Below are 9,497 nucleotides of genomic sequence, written 5' to 3'. Positions count from 1 at the left end.
CTTTTCAATTTCTCAGGCCTTGCCAGGGAGAAGGCTGGAGGGGCACGGGAAACCAGGAGGGGACACGGCCGGGACAGCTGACCCAAACCAGCCAAAGGGATATTCCGTATCATAGAATATCATGCTGAATGTATGAACTGGGCGGAGTTGGCTGGGACTTCCAGATGGCTGCTTGGGGACTGGCTGGGCATCAGTCAGTGGGTGGTGAGCACTTGTATTGTGCAGCACTTGTTTCTTTTCTCTTCCCTTTAGATTTTATTCCTCTCCTCTTTTCTCTCATTTTAATCATCATCATTAATTTTGTTCTTATCTCAGCCCTCAAATTTTACCTTTTTCCTGTTTCTTCCCCCCCATCCCACAGGGCTGTTGGGGATGGAGCGAGCCAGTGAGCGGCTGTGTGGTACATAGCTGCCGGCTGGGGTTAAACCATGGCATCCCCTGCTATGAGGTTGGGTTGTGTGGGCACTGGGAGCCGACCTGCGCTGCTGGAGAGTGGGATGAGCTGGGATGGGGTGTGCGGAGCACCCTGGCAAGAAATAGCAAGCAGCCCAGAGCCCTGAAGGACTGCATCATTGCACAGGAGAGTGTCGTTGCACAGGAGAGCGTCGCTGCTGTGAGGTGTTTTGGAAGACAGCGTTTTGTCACCTCTTTTGCATGGCTTGGTCAGGAATATCCAGTGCCGAAGTGTACGTGGCTGGGAGCTGCAGAGCTTAGAGCTCTTCCTGAGTGGGGAGGATGCCATCACCGGGGTTCTCGCCTGCAGGCTTGGTGACTTGTCCAGGCACAGGACCCAGCTCCTCTCCTGGGGGTGGAAGTGAATGGCAGAGAAGACTAAAGGAAACCCCACAAGGCTCTCCCTGTTTTGGGGAGAGGAGGTCCCTACTGCAGGAGCAGTGGCTGGAGCTGTAGGCTGCTCCCTTCGGGCCAGGTGGAGAGCAGAGGTGGGTGGGAGAGGCGAGATCACATCCCATCATTTACTTTATTGAGCAGCTTGTGGGGGCTGTCAGCACAACACAGTTTTTGCTGGGCACCCCCAGGCTCTGAGGCAGCCCAGTGCAGGGGTTTTAAGGTGGAAAACTCCGGTCCAGTCCTCCTAACCACCTTCCATTGTCTTCCCTCCATCCAGCTGGTATGGTCCAGTCCACTTCTCCCTGGCTTTCTCTGAGCACCTTTCCTGTGCTGCCCAGCTTCCCTGGATAACTGCTGGGATAACGGCTGGTTGGATGGGTCTGCACTTCAGCTTTACCGGTGGAGTTGAGCTGGTTAAGGGGTATGTCACACCAGTAACACCTTTGGTGTGGATGCAGCAGCTGGATCCCTTGCACTGGTAGAAGCCATCATGTTAATACTGCTGTAAGCTCTTCTGCATCAGGGGATTTTTGCAAGGTAGCAAACCCTATAGGCTCAAAGTCAGCCAGAGGCAGGTACGGGCCAGCCCCTCTGCTGCCCGCTTGCATGCTGCTTGCCTTTTGTCTCAGGTCATTTTGTGCCTTTCCTGAAGTCCCAACAGCTGGATTTAAGAGATTGCTTGCCTTGCTTTTTTTTCTTCCTGGTCAGCTAAACTAAAACTTTTGATCTTTTCACTGGTGCTGCAGGGGTAGCATCCTGTGAGGTCCTGTGTAAATCTCAGCTGGGGTTGGGGAGCTATTGCCAGTAACTTAGAAAGGAGGAGAAAAATCTAACCTCAGAGTACTAAAAAAAAAAAAAAAAAAAAAAAGCCACAACCTGCAACTCGTGATTAAGACTTTGTATTTTGAGGCCTAGATTCGATCATGTTGCAGCCATCTCTTATTGAAAATGTTGGCTGAGCAAAATCCTGCCAAAATAAAATGCATTATATTGCCTTGTGCAGTTCCCTGTCCAGGTGGGCGGTGAGCCCTGAAGGCACGAGTGGAAGGGGCTTGCAGGCTGTGCAAGGAGTGAGCAGTGCAAGAGGCTGAAGTGTTACAGCCTGGGTAGGTTTAGGAAAGGTGGCTTTTCCTGGCCAGCTTTTAGCCAGGTGGCCTGTCCTTGCAGCTTGGTGTGGGATGGGTATCACTGTCCCTGGCAGTGGGGCAGTGCAGATGCACACGAGATGTGGTGTGTGCTGCTTTACGTCGTGGAAACGGCAGCTGGGGGCTCATGCCTGAGTGTGTGGGAAGGGGAGCAATGACCAGAGCCCAGGCTGTGCTCAGACCTTTTACATTACATCTTATCTGCGCGGGAAGAGGTCTAGCATGAGTCTCTTTTAGCTAATGTTAAAGTTTGGTAACATTATTATTATGGTGGTTGTTGGTTTTGTTATTGTTATTCTCCTCCTTATTATTATCACTGTCATTTTTATTATATTAGCTGTGTTGCTGACATAAAGTTTATTATACATTAATGTAGTCATGCTATAGCAGTCTCTAGATGTGATATACCAAACCCCCTTAATGCTTCAGCTGATGTTGAACACAGTCACACCGATCAGTGCAATGACCTGTGATTTAGCATGCAGAGCAAAAAGCTACCATACATCCTTTTGGAAATACTTGGTAATCATTTCCAGCCCCATTTAAAGAATAATGGGTTGTTTATTTTTTTTTTCCTCTTTCATAACAGTAGGAAAGTCTGAAATTGACTTTCCCAGAAATGATCGAGGGGGGAGCAAAGGCCAAGAGCTTTGTGCTGTGGCACAGGCAATTGAGATGCTGCTCAGAGGTTTTACACGATGTCGTTCGCTGTGTGACTTGCCGGATCATTTGATTCACAGGTATCTCACGTCTGGCTCTGGTTCTTCTCAGTTTGATTTTGGGGGTGGGGTGGGCAAAGCTTTACATTTTTCTTAAATGTTAAAAGGCTGTTATTAGATTATATAAAAATACTAACAAAAAAGTATGCATGTTTGATGTTGCAGAGGGAAATGATCAGCCTTGTTTACGAGCTGGGAGGTTGGACTGGAGACCCCAGAGGGTTCTTCCCACCAGCACTTCTCAGTGGTAACTGAGGAAAAATTGAAAAGCTGAGCCTCAGGTCTCTGTGGAGCAAGACGTAAGGAGGCACAGCTTTCATGAATGCGTGAGATAAGAAAATAAATGCTATTAAAGTGAGCAGGTTCAGAGGGGAAGTAAGATGCTGCTCTTTGCAGTCCAAGATGCTGAAGGCATGAGAAGTTAATCTTGAAATGTTTTCCTTCGCTTGGGTTTTATTGTGAAGACCCACCAGTCCTGCTTGTTACTTGTGGCTTGGAGAGATGATGGGGTTCCCCAGTGCTTGGCCATGGGTAGGATTTGGAGGCTCTGCCCTTGGCAAGACATTTCTTCTCCCTCCCCTTCCACTCTTCTGCTTGCCTCTTTTGTCTGTGAACACATCAGGGCAGAAGCTGCCTTCCGTACAGCTGTTCGTAGCATAGGATGGTAGAGCCCTGGTGTCAGGTGGACCCTCAGCTTCACAGAAATGGTTGAGGTTCTGTACTTCTGCTTGAGGTGGCCAGAAATGGCAACGGTGACTTCCGTAGGCTGCTGTCTCTGAGGGGGAGGTCTAGTGGCCACAGCCAACACAACTAGACAGGAAAAAAAGCTTTAGACAGCTTCTCACCAAGTAGCTATATGTTGCAAGTGTTGAAGGTTTGGAAATAAGACCTTCCTTAGCTCCTGGCTTAGTGTGACAGGTAAACATGAGTACTGGCTTTCCATCTTCCATAGCACCATCAATGGCAGTTCTTTGTATGGAGGAAGAAAGGGGGAGGGGAAGTTTGCAGTAATTTTAGAATTTTCATTGTAAGGATAAGTGCATCAAGTACCATTTACAGGTTGGCAGGTGGTAATGTGGGTGTAACTATCTCTGAGACAGGTTGTAGCCTGCTCAGAGCTCAAGACTATGTCCATTAGCATAAAGCGTAACATTATATTGCCTGGTGGTATAGCCTGTGCACCACTGTTGGTACCTGCTGTCCTGGTAAATCTTGATGACCCAAGAGACTTCTAGTCAAGATCTTATCTTACAGGCTGTTCTTAATGACTTTTAGTGAGTATTTTTCTTGGGTACTTTCGTGAGACAAATTACAATAAATAGGATTTCAATTCTGTATGCCCCTCTGTTAATTAACTGCTAACACTGCCTCGTGGAACAAGGCAGTATGGGAGGGGAATGTATGGGAGAGAGTAAACAACCTGCAGTCACTTGGGCTGATCTGCCGTGACTGGCAGAGCCTACAGCTGGTCTTTACCTTCTTCTGATGATATTAGGAGTGCAAATACTCACAGTGACAAACACCTGTGTCGTGTTTTGCTTGGAAAATATGGATGCTGAGCAGGTAAAAATGCTGTTGTCTCCACTGTGGCAGCAGCAGGACAGCTAAAGCTCATGAAGGTACAAGATGCCATCAGGGATGGGGCCAGCGTGTGGGATCCTGGGAACCATGCTCTCTTGAAAGTCATGAGGTCTGGACTGAATCTGTTAGAGGCCTCCCCGAGGTGTGACAAAGCCTGTAGACCATGAAATACTGCTTACAACATTAGTATTTTGTTTGAAGATGCTAAGGGATTTTAGTGCCTGTTAGAAGTTGGCAAGCACTGAGGCTGAGCTTGTGCAGCTGTGGTTTCACTGGAGGCTTGGCTGGCAGAGCGGGTCTGCCCAGAGGGGCTCCTGACCTCCTTCCGCAGTGGTGGGCCATGGTGGCTTCAGAAGAACAAGCTTGAAGTAATCTCTGAGCCCTTTGGGGTGGCTGATACCACAGGAGAAATGATGAGATTGCCTCCTCCCACCAGCCTTCATGCTTGGAGCCCCACACTGCCTTGTAGTAGGTGACCTGGCTGGGCAACCCAGGCTCTGGTGACCACGGCGTGAAGATGATCCATAGCTCCATTTAAGCTTTTTTGTGCCCAGCTGCTGCCAGGGAGCCAGGTTCTTGGACATTGTTGGCTTGCTGGTGAGGAACAGCTCTTTGAGCTCCAACAATGTAAGAATGTGAGGAAGGGGTTGAGGAGTCCGCTGCTGCCGTGCTGGCTCTGTTGGCTGATGGTACTTGTCCACAGCTGGTCAGTTGAGTTGGTGGGTTAGGAGCACTCCTGAGTTTCTTCTGGTGTTCTCTAGCTCTTCTTCTGGTGTTCTGTCTTTGGCTGATTAGGAGGTGCAGCCCCATCTTCCTGGGAGAAGTCCCGGTCTTGGCCCTGGCATTTGTTGCTTCTTGGCTTGATATCAGCGATGACAGACCTGTGTAGGGAGCCTGCAAGCGAAAAGAGCTCCAACCAGTCCAGAAAGCTTCAGGCCGTCCCTGCTGCTGCATGGGCAGCTTGCAATGTCCTTCTAGGTTAGCTTCTGTTAGAAATACAGATAAAGTCTTGAGGTCTTTTGTTCTCTTTTTAGGGTGCTCTCCGTATTGCGTCAGGTAGCAGAAAGGCTGCTTAGAGCTTTGTGCCAAAGACCATGGGAGCTCTCCGCAAGGAAACGAAGTTCTGCTCTCTGAGGGTCCAGTTTCACGCGGACTGGGCAGCTCCAGGAGATAAGGACCTCCACAAACCTCACCGCACTCTGCTCCAAGTGCAAGGTATGTTCAACTGAAGGTCCCTTTTCTAAATATATAGCGATGTTGTGTATAATGTTTAAAGACTGTTAAGGAACACACAAGCAAAACAAGACTCTCCACCGCTGGGTTGGAGGAAAGAGGAGAAATAACATGTTTCATATGTTGGTTCATCAGTTAATACACTACCCAAAAGATAATCTGGTGATGACTGCAGTTTTTAAACTGAGCATTGAGGAAAATACTGTAATTCCAGTTACCTGCAGCGATTTGAGCCTTTTCAGAATATAAAAAAAGTTAGGAAATATCAAGATTGAAGTACATGCCCAGATATCCTTAACTCTGCCCTCTCTTTCCTTTCTTAACCCCTTTCAAACTAGGGGTAATTACTAGGAATTTTCAGCAGACACAAGACTGGATTGTAGTACCCTGTCTTGTTAACAGGTCAAAGCAAGCTGTTTTATCTAGCGGATGTGTTCAATGTTAAATTACAATTTTTTTAAATTACATTGCCTCCTTTATCACCCTGTGGATGGGCTAATAGATTCCAAGTTAATTCATATACGACTCTTGGTCCCCATCTGTTTCGTACATCCCAAAATATGACATTTAAACAAACCAACAGTCAGGATAGGAATCGGGAAGTTGTGATGGACATTGTGGCCACTTAGCTAGGGGTTGTTCTCTGTGTGGTTTGATGGATGTGGTGGTTCTGATGTGGATTACTGCTGACTGCTGGTTGTTTCAGTAATGGGGGTTCTTTGCACCATCTCTATTAGTGGTTTAAGTGGGATTTCGGAGAACAGGGAATGGGGTGGGTCTTTGCTCGTGCTCTGTTGTGGTTGACCCCTTCCTGTCTAAAGCAAGACTGTTAGATGTGCCCATCTAGGATTACCATGTATGGTGAGATGCCAGTATCTCCTTTGGCACATTTTGCTCCACTCTGGGCAGCTTGCCTTACTTGCTTGTGCTTTCTGTCTGTGTCTTGGTTTTATCCTAGGTCATTGGGTCTCTGGGACAGAGACTGGCCTTTCTATTCTATTTTTATATAATATCCAGCACAGATGCTTTTGGTATCCCAAGCTTTTGGTGGTGCTATATGTAATGCCAGTAACTAATAGCACTGAGGTTCCTCCTGCGGATGCGTGGCTGGCTGTGCACATGGTGGGAACGTGGTGACCGTAAACATGCTGCTGTGGTGTGAATTTTCTTACATGGCTTCTGTGTCGTTTTAGCTCTGAATAGGAGTAAATGCAGGAGCACTCTCGGCACAAGAAGTGTGCGGACAGTGTCATTGTGCAGGTGGAAACACTGTGCTGTCAGAGCCGGTGGCCAGTGGTGCAATCTTTGCTTTTATTCGAGGCTGTGTAGATAAAGCACAGTGCAGTTTTTCTACTTGTGTGTGCATGTTTACATCTATATGCAAGTAACTTTGGTAGGTATTTTTATATATATGCAAACACATGTGAAAGCATCATTGCCTGTTTAGATCTAACTGTGCTTCCTCCTCCTAGTTTCCCTCTGCTTCTCTTTTTCTGTTCCACTTCATGTTTGAGTTCTATGCCTGTGGTGTTTTTCATAGGCATGTTTCCCCTTTCTTTCCCATTCTGGCTTTGCGTTCTTTACCTTCTAGTCCACATGTTTCTGCTCCAGGTTAGTTGATAATGTCTCTTCTGCATGGTTCCTCCTTCCTCTCGCCCAGGCAGGTTGGCCGAGCACCCTGTTAGTGTCCTGCACTACCTGGGAGTCCATGGCCTGAAGAGCGGCTGCAGCTGTGCCCCTTATTTCTTGGGGGGGAAAAAAGAATAAGGGAGTTGGAGCTGCTCTCAATTCCCTTCTCTCTAAATGAGTCTCACACTGATAGTTTTGGCTTTCCTTGCCCGCTCCGGATTGCAGCTGGTGTGGCTGAGTAGATGTTTCTCAGACGCGATGGTTAAGAATAAAATCGGGGTTACTGACCACAGTGTTTCTGGCGTGCAACCTGGGCTCGGTGATGTTTTTCGTTGGTGGTTGCAGTCTGTGCTCCGAGCCCAGGCTCCGCATTCCTGCTGTTACTTCTCTTTCTGCTGCTAATTTTAGTAGCCGCCTGGCTTGCTGCAAACCCAGGGCTTTTCCACCTGGTTTCAGCCCTGTTTCTGCCCAGCAGAGGGATGTGGCCCCAGCTTGTAGGGGTCCTGCATGGGCTGCTGTGCCCTGATGGCAGAGGGCTTCTGGGTGCCTGTCAGCCGAGCAGGTGGGTTTGTGTGTGTGTTGGTGATGGCTTGATTTGAGCCATCCCCCCATCCCTGTGAGAAAATGCTGCCGAGAGAGAGCTGGCAGGCAGTGCTGGGAGCAGGGGGGATATTAAATGGAGCTGGGGGCATGTCCTGCACAGCGCTCCCCACTGCTATGCCAGAGCGCTGTAAAGCACTGGGTCCTCCTATAGGGGTTGTCTCGTAGATATTAAGTGGAGTGTTTTGACTGCTTCTGATGATTGAAACAGATCTGAAACCAGGACATGCTTTGATGCTGGTGATCTGAAGAACATGCACAATATCACTTGACAGCAAACATTTTATTCTTGGCAGCATCACCCTTGCAGCAAGCGATTTGGTTGGGTGGCTTTGCTTGCACAGCTGGGTTTTTGGTTGGGCGTTTTGTTTTGGGTTTTTTTTTTTGCTTTTCCCTAAAATCCCAGGACTCAGCACTGCATTTCCCATCCTGGAAAGCTGATACTTCCCAGCCCCGGTTTGCGGCATTGGTTTCTTCGATGGGTGGCGATGCCTGAACATGCCCAGCCTGTGCTCCGTGGAGGTCAAGTCGGGTGAGCTCTGCCAAACTCATTTTAGGCAAGCAGATCTGCGGAGAGGGCTTTCCTTTGGATAGATGGAGATATTCTTTTTTTTTTTTTTCTTTTTTTTTTTCTTGGAAATATGTAACCTGACGAGGAAATGTTAAGGGACCTCATCAAGGTGAATAAACAGAAATCAAACTCCAGACTGTCCCTTTTGTGTCACTCATAATACATGAGGCTCCTTATGTGAAATGTGAACTCTCAGTGTCCAGTTTCATTTGGGATGACTCTTCTTTTTTTTTTTTTCCTTCCCCCCCCCCCCCCCCCCCCCCAGTAATGCAGACCCACTTTCGGGAGTGGTGCAAGTGTCCTGTGCCACCCCCCTGCCTCTCAGCCTCTCTTGGATGAGGGGCTGTTTCAGGTCACGTGTATAACCTGATCTTGCTGATGACGCTTGCACCCAAGGATCATTTATTGCCAATTGTTAGGGTGTTTTGCTATTTTCAAGACACTTGTGCCTGATCCTATTTCCCTTACGTGCCCAAATGGGATTTTTTTTTGCCCTGGTTTAGTTTGGCTTGGGAATGGGCTGTTTATTTGCTCACAGATCTGGTGCTGTCAGTCTATTGCCCATGGCCATGGCACCTGAACTTCTGTAGTAGCTGCAGCCTTCGGGGTGGGACACTGAATTATACTGGTTGACTTGTGGGATGCACCTTGACTTGGAAAGGATAAGGAGCAGGTCATGGCTGAGGTAGCCTGGCAGGCAGCTGGGAAAAATAATTTCTAAATCCCAGGTTTGCTTGAGCTGTCACTGTGTAGGTTGTCCCAGATTTGATGGTGGGGCTTGTGATGCTGCTGGCCCTCATTTTTGGGTTCAGGTATAGTAGACTTGCTGTTCTGTGGTAAGTGCTCCTGTTTTTCTTAGCCAGCTTTCTGTTTCTGGCCCTAGTCAAAGGCAGGTGTTTCAGGTAAAAAAAAAAAAAAAAAAAAAAAAAGGTTGAAAGTGAAATAGATGACTAAAAAGTAGTCAGATCTTATGAGCAGTTTTCTACCAAAACATTTCGGGCTCAGCTTGGCTTGTGCCCAAGTCACGCCTGCCCACTGGAGGGCTGGGTGATGAGTTGTAGGTGGTGGATTTCATCTAGCTTACAGCATCTAAACAAATAAATCTTTTTTTATTTCTACCCCCGGCCCCCCCAGTGTCTAAGTGTGTGGCCTTTGCTACTTGAGTATCTC

The 9,497-nt window shown here is 47.9% G+C and overlaps 1 long non-coding RNA gene across 10 annotated transcripts in view; it reads left to right on the top strand.

Moving 5' to 3' along the window:
- The first annotated feature begins 306 nt into the window (after positions 1-306).
- LOC130145563 (uncharacterized) overlaps positions 307-9,497 on the top strand; it is a 142,011-nt gene continuing 132,820 nt past the window's right edge. For 9 of the 10 annotated variants that reach the window (XR_008820599.1, XR_008820600.1, XR_008820602.1 and 6 more), the window contains exons 1-2: positions 307-2,734; positions 5,329-5,509. This is a non-coding gene — a long non-coding RNA (uncharacterized LOC130145563). The remainder of the gene's footprint in view (positions 2,735-5,328; positions 5,510-9,497) is intronic. The other variant, XR_008820594.1, reaches the window with a different exon arrangement.

This window comes from Falco biarmicus, chromosome 3 (assembly GCF_023638135.1).
Source record: "Falco biarmicus isolate bFalBia1 chromosome 3, bFalBia1.pri, whole genome shotgun sequence".
Taxonomy (NCBI): domain Eukaryota; kingdom Metazoa; phylum Chordata; class Aves; order Falconiformes; family Falconidae; genus Falco; species Falco biarmicus.
The sequence above is the reverse complement of the archived record's forward strand: the minus strand, read 5'-3'. Positions and strand labels throughout refer to the sequence as shown.